This window comes from Gopherus evgoodei, chromosome 2, assembly GCF_007399415.2.
Source record: "Gopherus evgoodei ecotype Sinaloan lineage chromosome 2, rGopEvg1_v1.p, whole genome shotgun sequence".
Lineage (NCBI taxonomy): Eukaryota > Metazoa > Chordata > Testudines > Testudinidae > Gopherus > Gopherus evgoodei.
Genome location: NC_044323.1, coordinates 43,710,741 through 43,728,881, shown reverse-complemented (window position 1 = coordinate 43,728,881; position 18,141 = coordinate 43,710,741).

Below are 18,141 nucleotides of genomic sequence, written 5' to 3'. Positions count from 1 at the left end.
ACCCCAAGTCTTTTTCTTTAAGGACCCCAAAGAGAGTGATGGGTGGAATAGTCTATTCCCTCATTATTTTGTCCACACATTAGGCCCAGTATCCTGTTTTGGTTCATTAACTTCTGGACCCATATTTTCTAGTTGCGCCTAAATTCAACATTTAACTGTATTTTAATCCAAATGCCCCCAGATGTTACATAATTAGAATGCAAACAAGGCCTGGCCCATTCAGGCAATTCCCCATGCTCTCCAACAGATGCCAGCAGAGTGCTTCCTCCCAAAAGGAGCGCCATGCCCATTTGCTGTCCTTAAAGCAGCTCTGGGCTGCTCTTCTCCCATTTCACCAGCAGGTGGCAATATAGAACTTTTCATGTGGAAGGGCTTCAGGCCACCATGTTTACAGGCTTGAAGCAGTGCATCAATGCTGGCCAATTGCAGGCAGCGTACTGGTGCATTTAATAAGCATGTATGACCCTTATACAGAGAGTGACTTAGGTATATGTCTCACTTTAAGTATAGCAGTCCTACTGATGACTCTGACAGTGAACTCCACACATGCTTAAAGATAGGCAGATGCTTAATTAGCTTTCTGAGTTAAGGACTATGGTGATAAAATAAATAAAGATTTTATAATTCCTCCACTATCCTCAGACCAGTGTATATTTATTTTTGCTTCGCCCTCATGCTTTATTCTAGGGACTGTATCTCGTTAGCCATTAAACCAATAAAGAATGCCATCTTGAGGTTCACAGGCTATCCTCAACCTGAACTGGCTGCCAACACGAACCCTTCATGGAATTATTTTCTTATATTTGACTGGACCCCACCATTAGTCTTGATAAACAACAGCTGAATAGAGAAATGAGATTGCAAATGTACATGAATGACATGGTAAAGGAACTTAGAGAGATAAGGCGGGTGAAATAATATCCTGGGACCAACACAGCTACAGCAACACTTGGTAAAGGAACTGATGATGTGCTGGGGGAAGTAATTATGTCCAGGTATGAGAAGGAAATATTTGCCCAACATCTGACTGTAGCACTGTTTTTATGCACATTATGCTTTCCGGTTGGGATTTTCAAAGGAGTCTGAGTGATTTAGACCCCCAAATCTCATTGACTAGGATGTGAGCACTTGACTCTGTTAAGATCTTTTGAAAATCTTTTTCAGGCATAGTATTATTCTGTGAGCACATTATGCATTCGGAATGACATAGGAACATGAGCAAGCATTCTGAATCCAAATAGCCGTGAAGGTTGGGAAACTTTGGAGTCAAGTCTGGCTCCAAATGTTATGACTCAAGAATATGACAGATGGCAATAGGGAAGAGAAACAACTATCTATGCAGAAGCAATCAAACAAGATTTTGGATTCAGTTAGGATCCACATTCCATAAACCATTGCATGTACATTTCAAAATGCTGAGGTTTGTTTCTCTAACAATGGAGACTAGGAAACATCAAACTGCAATAAGCAAAGGCAATGTTTCTTGCTCCTTCTGTCAGTTGCATCTGATTAATGTAAAGAACTGCAATGAGCTGAAAAGTCACAAGGAAGACCTTCCTTCAGAATAGCTCAAATGTAAAACAAAATAAACCCAGTAATATTACCAGTGTCAAATGTTTATTAAATTGGCCATGGACTTAAAAGAAATACATTCAGCATGTCTTCTTATTAATTCTACAACTTTGACAGTTCACTCAAGGAAAATGTAGTATTTTTAGACAGCTCCGAGCTGTTAGAGAATTTCTTATTGCTGAATAATCTCAACCATCGATTTAAGAGATGTTGGGGATTACACAGAATTTCAAATATGCCAACCATGAGTTCTTTATCGTCTATATCATCTTTCCAGATTTTGCCTCTAAGTAAAGTACATAAATATTTTCAAGGTATAATTAGTTTGCAATATTGTCTCATCAGCCAGAGGCCATGGAGTTTCTGGGAAGCATGAAAGCTTTGTAAGACTGAGATAATGTGTCGAGTTAAACTTTCCTGTGACTAACAAACTACTTTTTATAATGTGTCAATATATATTTTAGTCTAAAATATTCCACATACTCCATGTGCAAGTGTGTCACACAGGTGCAAAACGGACAGCAGAAAAGTCTTCTTTGACTTGTAAGTAAAAGTAAAAGGGGGAGGAGGGAGGTCTTTTAAACCCTCCAAAACACTTTACTTAAACTTAAAAATTGAAATATAATTTAGCTGCAGATTTGTTACATCATGTGTTTCTATAAAGATTGTAGATTTGGAAACTAAGCTATAGAGTTACTAGTTTATATTCTATGTAAGGTCAAAACCTCTGCAACATACAAACCATATATGTTAGGTCCTCTGCTTCCTGTCACCTGCCTTCTGGTCAAGTCAGGTCAACACAACTACCCCCTCACCTTTGGAAGTAACCTTACTTCCCTTTAAAGCACTGAACTCACGTAGGTTCAGCAGCACTTTAATAGCTCCCACCTTCCTGAACTGACTGCAAACCCTGCCTGGGAATTAACCCCCCAAACCTTAGGCTGGTGTTTGGTTCAGCAGGATTTCCAGCTAGGGACACCATTAGGGGTGTCTGGTAGATCTGCAGGGTCCTTTTCAGAAGGCACCAAAAGATCTGCCATTTGGGACATATCAATTCCAACGGGGAAAAATGATTCTGAACTCTATTTTTTCTCATAGAACGAGCAGCCCCCTGTTCTTGATCGCCACCCCCTGTAAAGTAGAATGCATGGTTGTAATTAGCTACAGCCACTAAGGGCCCAATTTCTGTTGTTATTTCATAGGTGTTTGTGCACTGTATCCAAAACAATGTCTAGGTGCTTTCCAGTAACACAAGAAGGCAAATTCCCTGCCCCGAAGAGCTTACATTCTAAATATTACAAAAGAGAGAGAGGGAAGTTATTCAATATTTTTAGGTACTTAATTTATGCAGTTAGGAGGATAACACGCAAATATATTGAAATATGTGAATATTTTAAAAATCATTTGCCTATCTTTAATTAATAATGACTTGAGCTATGTGATCTGTTGCTTGTGAAAGCATTTTTCTCATGATTTCAAATTATTTGAAGGACAGCTGCACTCTCTGAGATTTTTGACCTCCCAATTTGCCATATCTTTGAATTCTAGAATTCCCAAAGAAGAGGGAAAATACTGAAGGATTAAACTACATTTCACCTGCATGCTCTGCTCCTTGACTTACTCAGTGACATGAAATAGGGGAGAGATTCTGGGGATCCATTTAACATATGTGTTTTAGTCCAAACATGCTACTGCTGTCTGTCAGACTCAAAACACTGTGCTAACAGAAGTCATGTAGAATCAAAAATAATTTCTCTCAGTACAATTTTGTGGTTTGGAGGGAGAGCATTTTCTGAAATTGTATGTGTGCTGAAAAGCTGGATAAGAGTTGATTTTTTTCTGTCTTTTCCTGCTGCTGAAGAACAAGACTTGTATTGATTGTTGAGCGGATAGTCCCTGTAATCTCTGAGAGCTTTGACACTCAGCTCTGGTATTTGCAATCCTTTGCCAACCAACAATCAACACTTTGATTCTTTGTTTTTCCTCACACACATGAATCTTAAAAAGTTTCGGGAAATACTCAAGGACTTCATTACTTACTCATGCTCAGCTGAACCATGCTGAAGTCTTTGCACTCCTTTTCCTTCCATCCGTATGCCATCCTTCTCTTTTCTTACCCCATCTTGATTTCACCCTGATCCCATTCATCTTCTTTTCTGTTGTCTGGAGACAGCAGAAGTGACACTTCTTTGGCTATTATGTAAGTGCAAAAACAATGTGACTTTGCAGCACAGAGACAGTAACTTGCTTTTATTTAGCTCAGGTCTTCTGAAGAGCAGAAAGAGTGTGTGGGCAGAGGCTGAAAAGCTGACTGTGCAATCCTAGCAAGAGAAGGATGTGATTTTTAAAAAAAAATATTGTTCTTTAAGGCCCTGCTACACTTGTAGAGGGAAGTGATAAGGAAGGAGTGCCTGGTTTAAGGAAGGTAAAGGCAGAGATAAGCATTTTCATTTTCTGCTCCATAGTTTGTAATTTCAAATACACATAACGTGAGCAAAGGATATTTTTGGGATTCCTTTTAATTGTTAGTTTGAGCACTGACCCACAGAGATGGCAGAATCAGTTCAGAAAAGAAACTGGCCCAAACAGCAGTCCAGATTATTGAACCAATCCTGAATCTCTCAGGAGATTTCAATTGGTTTGGAGAAATATGAATGGGCCCATGACAATCCTTCCCAGGGAGAATGAGTTATCCACCACATCATGTCTCCTACCTAGGCCAATGGAGACTACCAGGACACAGAGTCCAATTCTGTTTCCAAACCTACTATTGCTCTCCCACATAATAGCTCACCTTATATTTCACAAGCAAGGCCTTTTACAACAAAAATGATGCCAAACATTTAAAGAAAAAAAATCTAAAATAGCAATACAACGCAGATCAAACCCTGTAGCAGATGTGCATGTGCAGCAGACATAAAAGCAAGAGGGAAAGAATGCAAAAGTGTAATAGTAATAAAGGCTAACTGACATAACAACTTTCACTAGTCTCCAAATCGACTGCAGTGAACCGCTTTTGGAAGGGATTTCTGCAACTCAGAAACCTTGAGCAAAAAGATATGTTCCCAGATCTTTCCACAGTAGAATCCCCAGGGACCAAGAGCAGTCTAACTCTAGTCAGCTATAACTGGATATACAGGGGACCACACAAGGATATGATGAAATCGATCACCAATAAAGACTTTGGGCAAAATTTTCAAAAACATCCAAGTTCAGCTGATTTTCAATTAGACTTAGGGTCCTAAGTCACGTAGGTGTTTTTGAAAATTTTAGCCTTTGAATTGTATTTATTAGCATATCAGCTGGTAATATAAATCAAATTCTACTATTCTGACTGTAACAAGCTCTTTTCCTAGAATTTGTTATAATTCTAGGAAATCTGATGAGGATTTAAAATTCAATGACCTGTCATACTTCTGGCTCCAATTTGCTTTTGAGTCATCTGGATTTCGTCTGTTTGACCTTAATTTGCCTTCTTAAGAAACAGTTAAAGTATGGGGGTGGCAATTTGAAACAATTTTGGCTTTTTGCATATTCAATTAGCTTATGACAAAAACACTGCTGGTAGATGTAGTGTCTATATGAATGGGAAGGAAACAGAATTACTATACTAGCAGCCTTTTACAGCAGAGGTGATGTCTGTCTGGAGAGGGAAGGAATGATAGCTAGAAAAGTTGCTGTTGGGTGCAAGGCACTGTATTTCTAGATGGGAAAGGATTAACTTGATATAATAATGAATGATTTCTATTAAGCAAATTACAACATCAAGTTGACACAATCAAACTATGTCAGATGAAGCACTTAATGTAAAAAATACGAATTGTTCCAAATCTGTTTATTACACTGTTGTAGTAGGACCAATACAATTATTCCTAGGCGACTCTTTCTTTATAAGCTGTTGTTTTGAGATATGTGTTATCAAATATAGGGATGGACTGTGCCTTTCTTCTTCTTTTTTGTTCTGCATGCTTCAGTTTATGAAAAATATTCTGGAAATTTAAAGAGCAACAGTCATTCTTTTTTCCTTATCCATCCACACTCAATCTGCCACTGAAAATATGTTAGTAGGCAGGTCTACTGTTCCTATGCTTCCAAAATTATCACTCCAGATGCTGATAAATGTTGACAACTAGACATTTTCATAGCGCTGCATTTTTTCAGCCATTCTGCTCCATATGAAAATTTGTCTGATACTAATGGGATGGAATTAAAATAAGAGTTTCTGAAATTCATGTGGAATGGATGGGTTGAAAGGGCCAGCATGACACAACTCATTTTTAAAGTTTGTTTGAGGAACCTCCTACAAACAGTGAAGCACCTCTTGTTTGAAAGAAACAGTTTACAATAAAGTTGGCATTAGGAGCTATCGTGATCAATCTAAAGGGGGTAAAATGCTGTGTATGGTTCATATGCCCTCCTTAAACTTTGAAAATCTGCTGTTTTTCTTCATTAAAGTACATTAATCTATACAGCTGGTTCTCTCTCGACCTGGCATAACGAATGTATGTAAACCAAAGTATGCACTTCTGGATCTGGCACACAATGCCAATCATATATCATACTTATTCCCTGCTGCAGTTATAAATGATAAAGAGCGGCCCTCTTAAGAATTTTCTCTGTCATGCTGCTCGCAGGAGATTCCTTGATTGTATAATAATTGGATCTGGCCAGATGGTGATAACTCCTGGTATTTCTTACTGAATAGATGCTTTTTAATCTCTCCTGCTAGGTTTCCTCATTTTAACATGGAGAAATTCTGCTTTAGGTCTACCCAAGTTGAAAGACATCTTGCTATTAGGCATACAGAAGTGCCTGTTCCTTCATATGCTAGCAACACTTGCATAGTGTAATTTTGAAGCAATGTAAAGAATAGCCATGATTTTTATTCAGTGTTTTTAAAAAAGGAAAATGTACCTGCCTGTGACAGCCCTGGAGAACGAAGTCTAATTAACTAGAGAACATAGACAGAACAGGCAGCAGTTGTTTAAGTATTGCAACATCATCCCTCCACCTATGACTGGCTGCAATATGTCAGCAATCAGTTCTGAAAGAGGAACACCTTTAGGAGATCAATATAGTCTTTGTTCCCACTCACTCTTTGGACTCGCTATGGAGATTGTTAACAAGTATGGCAACTGTGCAACCCTCAGATGGAAACATCTATCAGACTTCAATGACCAGGGATAGATGTGAATCAATGACCTGAGAGGCAAAAGGCTCTGTATTCAAATTCCCAAATCCTTGCGTCATCTGATCCTCTACAGTCACTTTCAAATTCTGCTGGAATAGATACCACACTTCATTTCGATACCAATATTTAAGCAGCTTTTCTGAACTTTTAGCCTTTAGCATACTGTGTGCAGTTCTGGTTGCCCCATCGCAAAAAAGATATATTAGAATTGGAAAAGATACAGACAAAGGCAACAACTATTAGGGGTATGGAACGACTTTCATATGAGGAGAGATTAAAAAGACTGGGACTTTTCAGCTTGAAAAAGAGGTGACTAAGGGGGATATGATAGAAGTCTATAAAATCATGAATGGTGTGAAGAAAGTGAATAAGGATGTGTTATTTACCCCTTCATCAGGGGTTACCCAGTGACATTAATAGGCAGCGAGTTTAAAACTAACAAATGGAAGTACTCCTTCTCACAAGACACAGTCAACCTGTGGAACACATTGTCAGGAGATGTCCTGAGGGGCAGAAGTGTAACTGGGTTCAAAAAAGAATTAGATAAGTTGATAGAGGGTAGGTTCCTCAAAGGCTATTAGCCAGGATCATCAGGGATGCAACTACACTCCCAGGGTGTCCCTAAACCTCTGAAAGCCAAGGGATGAATGACTCAATAATTACCCTCTTCTGGTCATTGCCTCTGAAGTACCTAACATTGGCCACTGTGGGAAGACAGGATACTGGACTAGATGGACTATTGGTCTGATCCAATATGTTCTTACGTGATTAGCTGCTCTGGCTGGTGAGGAGAGGATGCAGAAAAAGAGGGGCCCTCTAACTCCCTGTTCCTCTCTTCCTTCTCCCCGCTCACTTGCTTTGTTGGGGGTAATACTGATCTAGCACCTCCTGCTCTTCCCTAGTGTGGTAAGAGTCCCCTTGTGAGATGTTTAATACTTCATCATACTCCTCACCCCTCTATGCAGCCGGTGTGTTTTTTGGTACTCAGAACAAGGTAAGCAAATCCTCTGTTTCCCCCCTTTCCTTAACTCACTGAGTCAACGTAATCCTTGGCACATCTCTCCTGAAATCAATAAAGTTTCCGCAGGCATGAATTTGACCTATTATTCCTAGCTGTGGGAGACAGGCCCCAGCCTCTGTTACATGCTGGAACCTCAGTACACCCACAACTTATCCATCACAGATGTTTCCATTTAAAACCATTCCTCTTCCTTCACCTCACTGAATGCACAATTCCCTTCAGCCAAAATTGTTCCAAATCAGTAAAGCAAATAATTCTACCAATCTTGTCTTTCTCTTGTCACCGCATAATACCAGGAGGATGGGTCAGGTCCAAGGCCCCACTGCCTCATCTTTTTTAACCTATAGAATAAGTCCAAACAGCTTGGTAACTGTGCTCTTTTATTTAATTAATTAATTAATTTATTTATTTATTGCCATCACCTCATTTATGTTCCTTCACATTTCACATGGGGGAGAATGATAGATCAGTACATTTCCTAGAACGAATGTATGGATATGTGCGGGTTAGTGGACTTGCAGATGCACCAGTTACTAGTATTGTTGCATGCATAGCTGGAGGAAATTTCATGAGCAGTGAGACCAAAAGGATGAAGCCAGCATTTTGTCAAACCATTTTCTGAACGTTTGTATATGCTCCATGTGAATATTTATTCAAAATTTTTAATCACTAGCATATTTACTTGATTTTTGTTTCAAAAACCAAAAGCTTAGGGTTATGCCCAACTCTAGATGCCTGAACAATGATTTTAAAACAATCTCTAGTAAGGATTCCCACCCAGCAACACAAGCCCACAGTTACAAAACAACCATTCAGATACCATAACCCACCCACACCCTGAGCCGTTCCCCTAAGCCCTAGCAAATGGCTATTCTTTGCAGCATACCCTAACAGTCAACATATCCAGCCTAAGCCTTTCTGCTGACTTCAGCTGCTGGAGGAAAGAGATTCTCTCAAAGGCCCACCAGCCATCAGGTTTTAAAAGGTCATTAGGTGCCTAAACATGAAGGTAGGCACTTTTGTAAACCCCACTAGGTGCCTAAGTGAGTAAGTCACTTAACTCCTACTGCAGGTGCCTAACTGTTGGGCACCTAACTGTAAATTCTGTCCAAAACCCAACGGTTAGCCAGTGAAGATCCTGTACCACTGGGTTATGTGCTCCTGGTGAGATAACCTCTTTAACCAGTGGGCTGCCACATTTATTGCTGCTAGGGCTGGGCAGAGAGTAGTAATTACATTTTGCAGAGGGTTCTGAGATTTCAAAATTTGATTTAGTTTTGATTTGGAATGAAAACCAAAAATTTAGAAATTCCCCATTAAATGCAATTATTAATCTCTGCCTAGCTCTACTGAGAGCCCTGGGTCTGAGGCAGACCACCTGATGGGCTGCCTCAGAGCCTGAAAGCTCTGGAGTCCAGCCTCCCGAGGAGCTGGGAGCCTGGAAGCCCAGGCTTAGCAGCAGCCCATCAAGTGAGCTGGCAGGAAACCGGGCAGTGTATGTAACCTATCTGTTAGGCATGGCTCTGGTGGAGTTTTGTCCAAATTGATAGTCCCTGGAAACATTTTGGTTTCAACAAATTGGCAAATTCTGACAAAAAATAGTTTATTTGACATTTTTCCAACCAGCTCTAGTCATTCCTTTAGTTTCTAAATGTATTTCAAGTGTAGTCCTATGTATGGATTACTACAATAATCCAATATCTGACCTTTATGAAATAGATGCTACATTCTCATGACCATCCCAGGGGACAGCAGTCATATTCCTATTCTAGAATACTTCACAAACAATTTAAAAAAAATAATAAAAATAACAGGTTGTTAAACATGGAGCAATTTCAGTTAAATGATCATTGACAAAGCTTTCTGGGGTAAGATTGTTACGTCAGCCCTTGTACACCTATTGAGGTCCTTCATGCAGAAAACACTAGCTGGTATCACTAGATAAAGGTCTAATTTAAGTGACTTTTATCTATTTATTCCTGGGTACCACTTACAGCTGGGTTAGGCCGAGGATATCTTTCTAAGGAGATATATCTATGATGAGAAAAAGTTCAATTTAAATCATGGGAGTTAGAAGCCTTTTTGTACAACTGAGTTAGTTTTTTCTCTCTAGGTATAAATGATGGCCCCTATCAAAGGCTCTGAGCAAGTGCAGGCCAATTGAAAACAGATGAGTGTGAAGGTTTGTAACACTTGATATGACAGTTCCCAGGGGGAGATAATCATATCTATTTTGCTCTTTGTTTTCACTCTTGATGTGTAGAGGAAGACTAGTTTTGTGTGTGAGAAATTGAAACATTCCAAACAAAATGCAATATTAAAGACAGCATGGTTTGAAATTGTAAAGACTCAGCTAATGAAAAAAATCAAGGTTCCAACAGCAAATTAATCTGTCTGTATACGTTAAGGTATACATTTGACCAGAACAGAAAGTACCATATATGTGCAAAGCCCAGCTGTCTGAAATCTCAGTGTTTAATCGTTCTCTGTTGATGAGGGATGGAGCTGAGCTGAACTAAGCACGGAAGACTTGGTGTAAAATGTCACTTGCTAGGTGAGCTTTAGAGCTGTGAACAGAGGCAGCTAATAGGAGAATTTCAGAAGGAATTGAGAGAGAGGGAGTGTGAGAGGCCTTCCTTCTAGGTACAGCACTATGCGTGATAGCAAGATTGGGCAGATTGGCAGAGGCCCTGGAGGTTTTTCACCTTCCTCTGCAGCATGGGGCATGGGTCACTTACTGGAGGATTCTCTGCAGCTTGAGGTCTTCAAACCACAATTTGAGGACTTCAATAACTCAGATGTAGGTTAGGGGTTTGTTATAGAAGTGGATGGGTGAGATTCTGTGGCCTGCGTTGTGCAGGAGGTCAGACTAGATGAACATAATGGTCCCTTCTGACCTTAAAATCTATGAGTCTATGAGACGGAACAGTGGTGGTGATCTGCACCAGATGTGCCATGTTCTCTTTCCCACCTAAATCTAGAAGGGATTTCCTGTGCATGAAGAGCAAGTTGGTGGCTGTACTGGAGGAAAAGATTCTTGTTTTGGAGGGGCAAGTCAAGATGCTACTGAGAATCAGAGAAGCTGAGGAAGTCCTAGAAAACTAGGTTTGGGAAACACCAATATCCCTGGTTCAAGGAAGAATGGAACTGGCCACCAAGGACTTGGAGAGAGAGGAAGTCAGAGAGGAGGCTTGGTGGTTCACAACTGACAGAGGCAAAAGGTCACAATGACATGCTACATGGCTGGAGACAAATGAGGATAGGAATGCTGTGGCCACCAGAGAGAAGAGAAGGAATTCCAGACAGCTAGAAGTTTCAAATTAACACCAGGTCCTCAACATGGGAACTATGGACAATACCTCTCAAGATCCAGCAGGTCCCAGGGAATGGAGAGATGCCTGGGACACACCTGTAGATGATAGCTCTGTCCAACATGTAAGAAAATCAAGCTTTGCCTGCAAAGAATTCTCCAACTGTCCAAGAAAGACAGACAATCCTTTGTCGGAGATTCAATACTCGGAAGAATCAAAAGAACACTCTGCAAGGGACAGACAGACTATAAGACAGTGTGCTTACTCCCAGAGCCAAGACACAAGATGTCACTTTAAGATTGGACAGGCTTCTGAAGTCAACATGCAAGGATCCACTGTGATGGCTCATATTGGCCCCAGTGATACTGTGTTGTGGGTTGTCTCACAGATAATAGATGACTTCAGGGAACTTGGAAGTATGCTGAAGAAGAAGCATGTCCAAGAGATTTTCTCTGAGATCCTTCCTGATCCTCGAGTGACAGAAGCTGGAAGCCAGAATATTCTGGAAGTGAAACACTGGCTAGGTAAGTGGTGTGGGGTGTGGAACGTAGGTCTATCTTCTATGGAAAGAGAGTGATGAATAGTTTGGATAGTCTCCACTTCAGTAGAAGGGGAACCAATCTCCTTGGGGACAGGCTGGCTAGAGTAATCAAAAGGGGGTTCAATTAATTCCAAAAGGGGAGGATAAAAAGGGGGAAGATACTCAGCACAAAATTGAGTTGTTGAGAGCAAAAGTAATCAAGGAAACAAAGGACAGAGGGTGGCAGCAGAGCTGGGCGTGGGTCAGAAGCTGGGACCCCGGGTGCAGGGTCAGCAGTGGAGCCCCCAGGCGCGGAGCTGGCAGTGGAGTCTCTGGGTGAGGGGTGGCAGCCGGGAACCACAGCCAGTGGGAGCTTCGGCGGTGGCACCTGCGGACGTGGGCAGCAGGCAAAGCCTCCTGGCTTCTCTGCCTAGGAGCTGCAGGGACATGCCAGTGGGAGCCTGGGACCCCCCTCAGGTAAGCGCCACCCTGCACCCCAACCATCTGCCCCAGCCCTGAGCCCTCTCCCACACACACAAACCACTGCTGCTGCTGCTGGCCAAGGGGCTTCCTGGCTTAGAGTCACTCAGAAGCTGCGATTTCTGTGATCTCCGTGACAGACACACAGCCTTACCTATACATCAGTGCTGGGTAACAAATGAGGAATTGAATTGGTTATTTATCATCATCAATTTGAGCTAGTTGGCATTACTGAAACCTGGTGGGATGATATGAATGATTAGAATATTAAAATAAATGGTTATAACATATTTAGGAAGGACTGAGTGGGCAAAAGAGGAGAAGAAGTCGTATACTGTAAAAAACAGCATTTCTGAGTCACTGATAACTTGGAAGAAAATGGTCTTGAATGCTTGTGGATCAGTGTCCTAACAGAGAAAGCACAAGATAGATATTAGTTGGTGTCTGCTATTGACCATCAAATCACACTAGGGAACAGGATAATTGCCTCTTTAGGCACCTATCTCAAATGTATAGGAAAAAAAGCTGTGTGATGATGGGGGCCTTCAGTTTGAGTGACATATGCTGAAAGTCTCATGCTGCCGGTGCTAAAATATCATTGGAACTTCTAAACATCATAGATGAGTTTCCTAACTCAAAAAATATTGCAGCCCACACAGGGGAATTCTTTACTGGATTTTTTCTTAACAGGTAAAGAGGAACTGATCACAGAACTAAAAGTTAATGGCAGTTTAGGTACAAGTGGTCATGACTTGATCACATTTATAATGTGCAAGCAGAATAAAATCCATACCAGTGATATATATATATATATATATATATATATATATATATATATATATATATATATATATATATATATAATTGGTGCTTTAATAGAGCCAGTTTCATAAAGCTGAAAACAATTATGAGCCAAATCAGCTAGGAGAAAGAATTTAATCAGAGAAAATGTGAGTGATAATTGGCAATCATTTAAGAACACCTTACTAGATGCTCAAAAAGCCACAATCCTGCAGCTGAGGCAGGAGGACATATTGGTTAAGAAACCAACCTGATTTAGAGGGGAAGTGAAGGTGTAACACTTGTGCCTAAAAGGGAAATATTTCTTTAAGAGACCCAAGGGTGGGAGTTGGAATGAGTTGTGTCTGGGTCATTGTTGCTAGGCAGATTTAGCCCTCCACATCCAGAAGCTTCTGGATTTTGGGTATGGTAGTTTTGGGTCTGCTTCTATAGGTTCCCTGTTGCTAACTCTGTGAGGGTTAGCAGTCAGGGCAGTTGCTTTACAAAGGCCCATGTGCAAGTTGGGAAAAGCTGAACCCAGGAGTAGAAAGCTGGCTGTTGTCCCTAATTGAAGCATTTTGCAGCAGGTTAGTGATATTGTTAACCCTCTAACTGGGAAGCCTGGGCAGTGTTAATTATAGAAAGCAGAAATGGGGGAGGGAAAACAATTTCTTCTATTTTAATTGTATACTTTGAATGTTTGGTTTTAGCCAAACTGTTTTAGCTAAATTGTCTCAACTAATATGAGTTAAACTTTTCTTTAAATGTAGTATGGGAAAGAGTCATTCATATTTTACCATTCTCAGTTTTGTATTTTTTTTTAAATATATATACTTTAACTGAGTGGTTAATTAGTTAGCTAACTGCCTAACAGTGAGAGTCTGCATGGATTCCAACTGAAGAGTCCTACAGATAAGTGGAGGGAAGATGTTGTTTTAGACTCAGCAGACTGTATAGATCTGATGATCAAAGACTCTGAGACTCAGATGAACTCAACCTAAGCTTTTGGAAATTCTGAGTTTGTTCTTACTGTGTTTTTGTGGGGATTGACCTGTCTAGATTTAATTTGTTTTCTTCATTTGTGTAAAGTGGATTATAAAATAGGCATGTTACATTGTAAACATTAAGTAGTTATTATGTTTCTTCATCATAATATTTTATAAAGTTGTTACTTAAATTCATTTCTTTAGTTCCTTTTGGGACTTGGATGTGGGGAAGCTGACCCTGTGCAATCCTTGCAGAAAATTGTTAGAGATTGAATTCTAGGTCTCCTGCTAATTTTCTGAGGGAGTTGGGTTATTATTTAGGCACTGGAGAAGGACAATGAAGTGCACTCTAGCCCACCCAAAGGTTACAAAGGCAGCTGTATTAAAAAAAAGATGGTAATTTAATGTAAATCAGAGGTTAGGAATTATAGAAAATTGATAAGGGAACCTAATAGACAGAAGAAGTCTGAGGCCGGTACAGGTAAGGACAATTAAAAAGGAGTTTTTCAAATATATTAGGAACAAAAAGAATCCTGAGAGTGACACTGATTCATGTCCACAGGAAAATGGTAAACATACCTTTTCTGCATTATTATTAATAAGTGATCAATAAATATTTCTGTTCTGTATTTGGGGAAAATAAAGATGATATAGTCTCATCATGTGGTGGTGATAACACTGTTTCTATTCCATTCATATCTCTGGAGCTGCTAATGTTAGACATTTTAAAATCTGCAGGTGTAGATAACTTGCATCCAACACTATTAAAAGAGCTAGCTGAGGAACCCACTAGACTTTTAATGTTGATTTTTCAATAAGTCTTGAAGCATTGGGAAAATTGCAGAAGACAAGAAGAAAGCTAATGCTGTCCCAGTTTTTAAAAAGGGTAAGTGGGATGACCTGGGTAATTTTAGGTCTGTCATCCAAACATCAGTCCTGGGCAAGATAATGGAATGATTCACATGGGACTTGATTTAATAAAGAATTAAAGGAGGGTAACGTAATTAATACAAATCAACATGGACTTATGGAAAATAGATCACGTCAAACTAATGTGAGATTATATATATTTATTTGAGTGAGATTACAAACTTGGTTGATAAAGGTAACCGTGTTGACATAATAGACTTTTGTAAATTGTTTGACTTGGTACCAGGGGACATTTTGATTAAAATAACTAAAATTAACATGACACAGATTCAATGGATTAAAAACTGGCTAATTTATAGGTCTCAAAATATAGTTGTGGAAAAGGAATTGTTGTTGAGCAGATGTGTTTCAAGTGGGGTCCAGCAGGGATTGGCCCTTAGTCCTATGATATGTAATATTTTTAACAATGATGTGGAAGAAAACAAAGTTTGCAGATGACCCAAATATTGGGGGAGGGGTAAATAAAGAAGAGGACAGGTCACTAATTCAGAGTGATCTGGATCACTTAGTAAACTGGGCTCAAGCAAACTATGTGTTTTTAATATGGCTAAATGTAAATGCGTACATCTAGGAACAAGGAATGTAGGTGATAGAGTCCTGCATCCTGTAACTATCTTGGGATGCAGTGACTCTGGAAAAATGATTTGGGAGTCATGGTGGATAATCAATTGAACATGAGCTCACAGTGGCCAAAAGTGCTAATGAGATCCTGGAATGCATAAATGGGGAATCTCAAGTAGGAGCAGAGAGGTTATTTTACTTCTGTTTGGCAATGGTGCCACCACTGCTGGAATACGGTGTCCAGTTCTGGTGCCCACAATTCAAGAAAGATGTTGATTAATTGGAGAGAGTTTAGAGAAGAGCCCCAAGAATGACTAAAGGATTAGAAATATGCTTTATAGTGATGGAGTCAAGGAGCAAAATCTAGTTAGATTAACGAAGAGAAGTTTAAGGTGTGAGTTGATTAGTCTGTAAGTATCAACGTTAGAACAGATCTCTGTTAAGAGAGGAAAGCAAAGATGCTTCCACCCTTCTTTCTCTTTATAGAAGAAAGTATTTGGGTCAGATACTATAAATTGGCATAGATCTGGACTTGTACTGCTTTACACCAGCTGATGATTGGCCCTTGTACAGTGGCCCTCTGTAATTTTCAGGCAGGGAAATATGTGGCGATTAAGATTGAAAGCAGACAGGCATTCAGTTCCAAGTGTGTGGTGTGGGGTTTTTTTTTAAAATGCTTGTGCAGTTGTACTTCCATGAGATGCATGATTAAAATATCCATAAAACAGACCATTCTTATGCTTGTCAACTTCTTCATTTTCCTTGTGGAATTTCTCTTGTTTATTGAGAACACGACCTACAATATGTAGGCAAGCTACAACAGCAGTATTGCTATAAATACAGGAAATATGACAAGTGATATGCTCTAAATTTGTCATCAAAGGAAAAAAGTGATCTAATTAGCAATTTTGTTAAGTAGTACTTTGACTGTTTGGCTAAATAAAATACAAAAATAATTAAACTGGTCCCTCAAGTCATGTGTACTTTGTCTGAAAAAAGCAGACAATCCAATTCCAATAGACAAAAATATACAACCCTGTGATACCCAGACAAACTGCTCCTGTAAATAGCTGCATGTTGCCTCAAAAATACTTAAATGTTCAATTACCTTGAAATTTATTTTTTTCCCTCCAATTGCAGCAGTAGTAAAAACTACACCAGGTCAATGCTCAGTGGTTTATGCCAAATAAAACTAAATGGTACAAGCTTATTGTTCTGTTTCTTTTACTTTCCCCATCCTGAGGAGGGCCCCCTGCTGGAACCACTGATTCATTTCACACATTTGAATTTCCTACTGAAAAAGATAACTAATTAAAGGATTTCAGTCCAATATACATCACTGTGACAGCTGGTCAAATACTATTCAGTATGTTTATTAATGGAATATATTCGTTTAGCAATTCAAAGCCTTTATCTGAAACTCTGTACCACTGTCAATAGTATTTCACCAAGTTTTTAAATGACTAGCACAGTTCCTGAGATAATTGCACCTCTGATCCCTTTGTGGGCTCCCTGAGGGCTCCCCACTCAGGTCTTGGGTGTCTAGCTATCAACTTTTTGGGGTCAAAGTCCTGAGACGCTCCTTCTAGACTAGGGATTTAGGAGGCAAGTCATTGTGGTCACTTCAGTAAATTGAAAGAACGAGGAGTACTTGTGGCACCTTAGAGGCTAACATTTATTTGAGCATAAGCTTGCGTTAGTCTTTTAAGGTGCCACAAGTTCTCCTTGTTCTTTTTGCTGGTATAGACTAACACGGCTACCACTCTGAATTTAGTAAGTTGGCGTTTAGTTCACCACTGGCTGTCCTGTTCCTCAGGCAATGACAGGGCTAACCCATAACCAGCTAGCCTTCATTAAGCAAAATATTATTTGTACAGAACAAAAGCATTAGCCAGAACATACCTTTAAAACAAACTGCTTATGTGCAGGTCTTAGCATACCAGGATGTCACCAGGCTGGTTGCTTTTATACTTGTTTTGTGTTTTTGTTCTTTGTTTGCCAGGTTCCTTCAACCAGATCAAACTAGTCTACACACTTTCACCCAGGGAGATGAGGCATCTTCAGACTTGACACCTGCCTAGGGATTTCAATTGATTACCTCCCTCCCCCAGTGATTTTAAATCCTGCGGGAAACTCCTGTAACTCCTCCATGGAGACAATTGTAATGTTAGGGTTTGCATTTTAAAGACCATATAATAATACATACACACAAGGGGACTGAAATAAGGTTGCACATGCAATTTTAGTGCTGGTATTTCTTAACTTTTGAGAGCTTGACTTTGTAACCTTGACTATGTTCTTCTAATGTAGTTCTTTGTGTATGTGCGTGCATGTGTAATTGTATATTTAGGGCCATCCCTTGGGAGGTGCGGGGTCTGGGGTGGAAGTGATGAATGTGTCACTTCCGGGACTGACCGCGCTGGATAATCGTGCCAGCCTGCGGGGCCCCCCAAAGCATGAGGCCTGGAGCAGTTGCCCTGATTTGCTATACCCTAGGGATGGCTCTGTGTATATTCTTCCCCAGGCCCTCTGTCTTTAGATTTTAAGTTCATCAGAAAATCATAGCTTTTTTTTCTTTAAAAGCACTTACCACATGTAATATCTTCTTTCTGCAGTTCTGTCTCTTTGGATTTTTGGACATAAAGCATGGGGTTAAACATTATTTTCAAACAAATAGCAGTGTTGTCCTTTGCTGTTACACACAAAGCAAAATATCAAGGGACCACCTGGGCAAAGTAGAGTCCAAATAACTGTTTACTAACTACACAGAACTTGCAAACCCTAGCTGT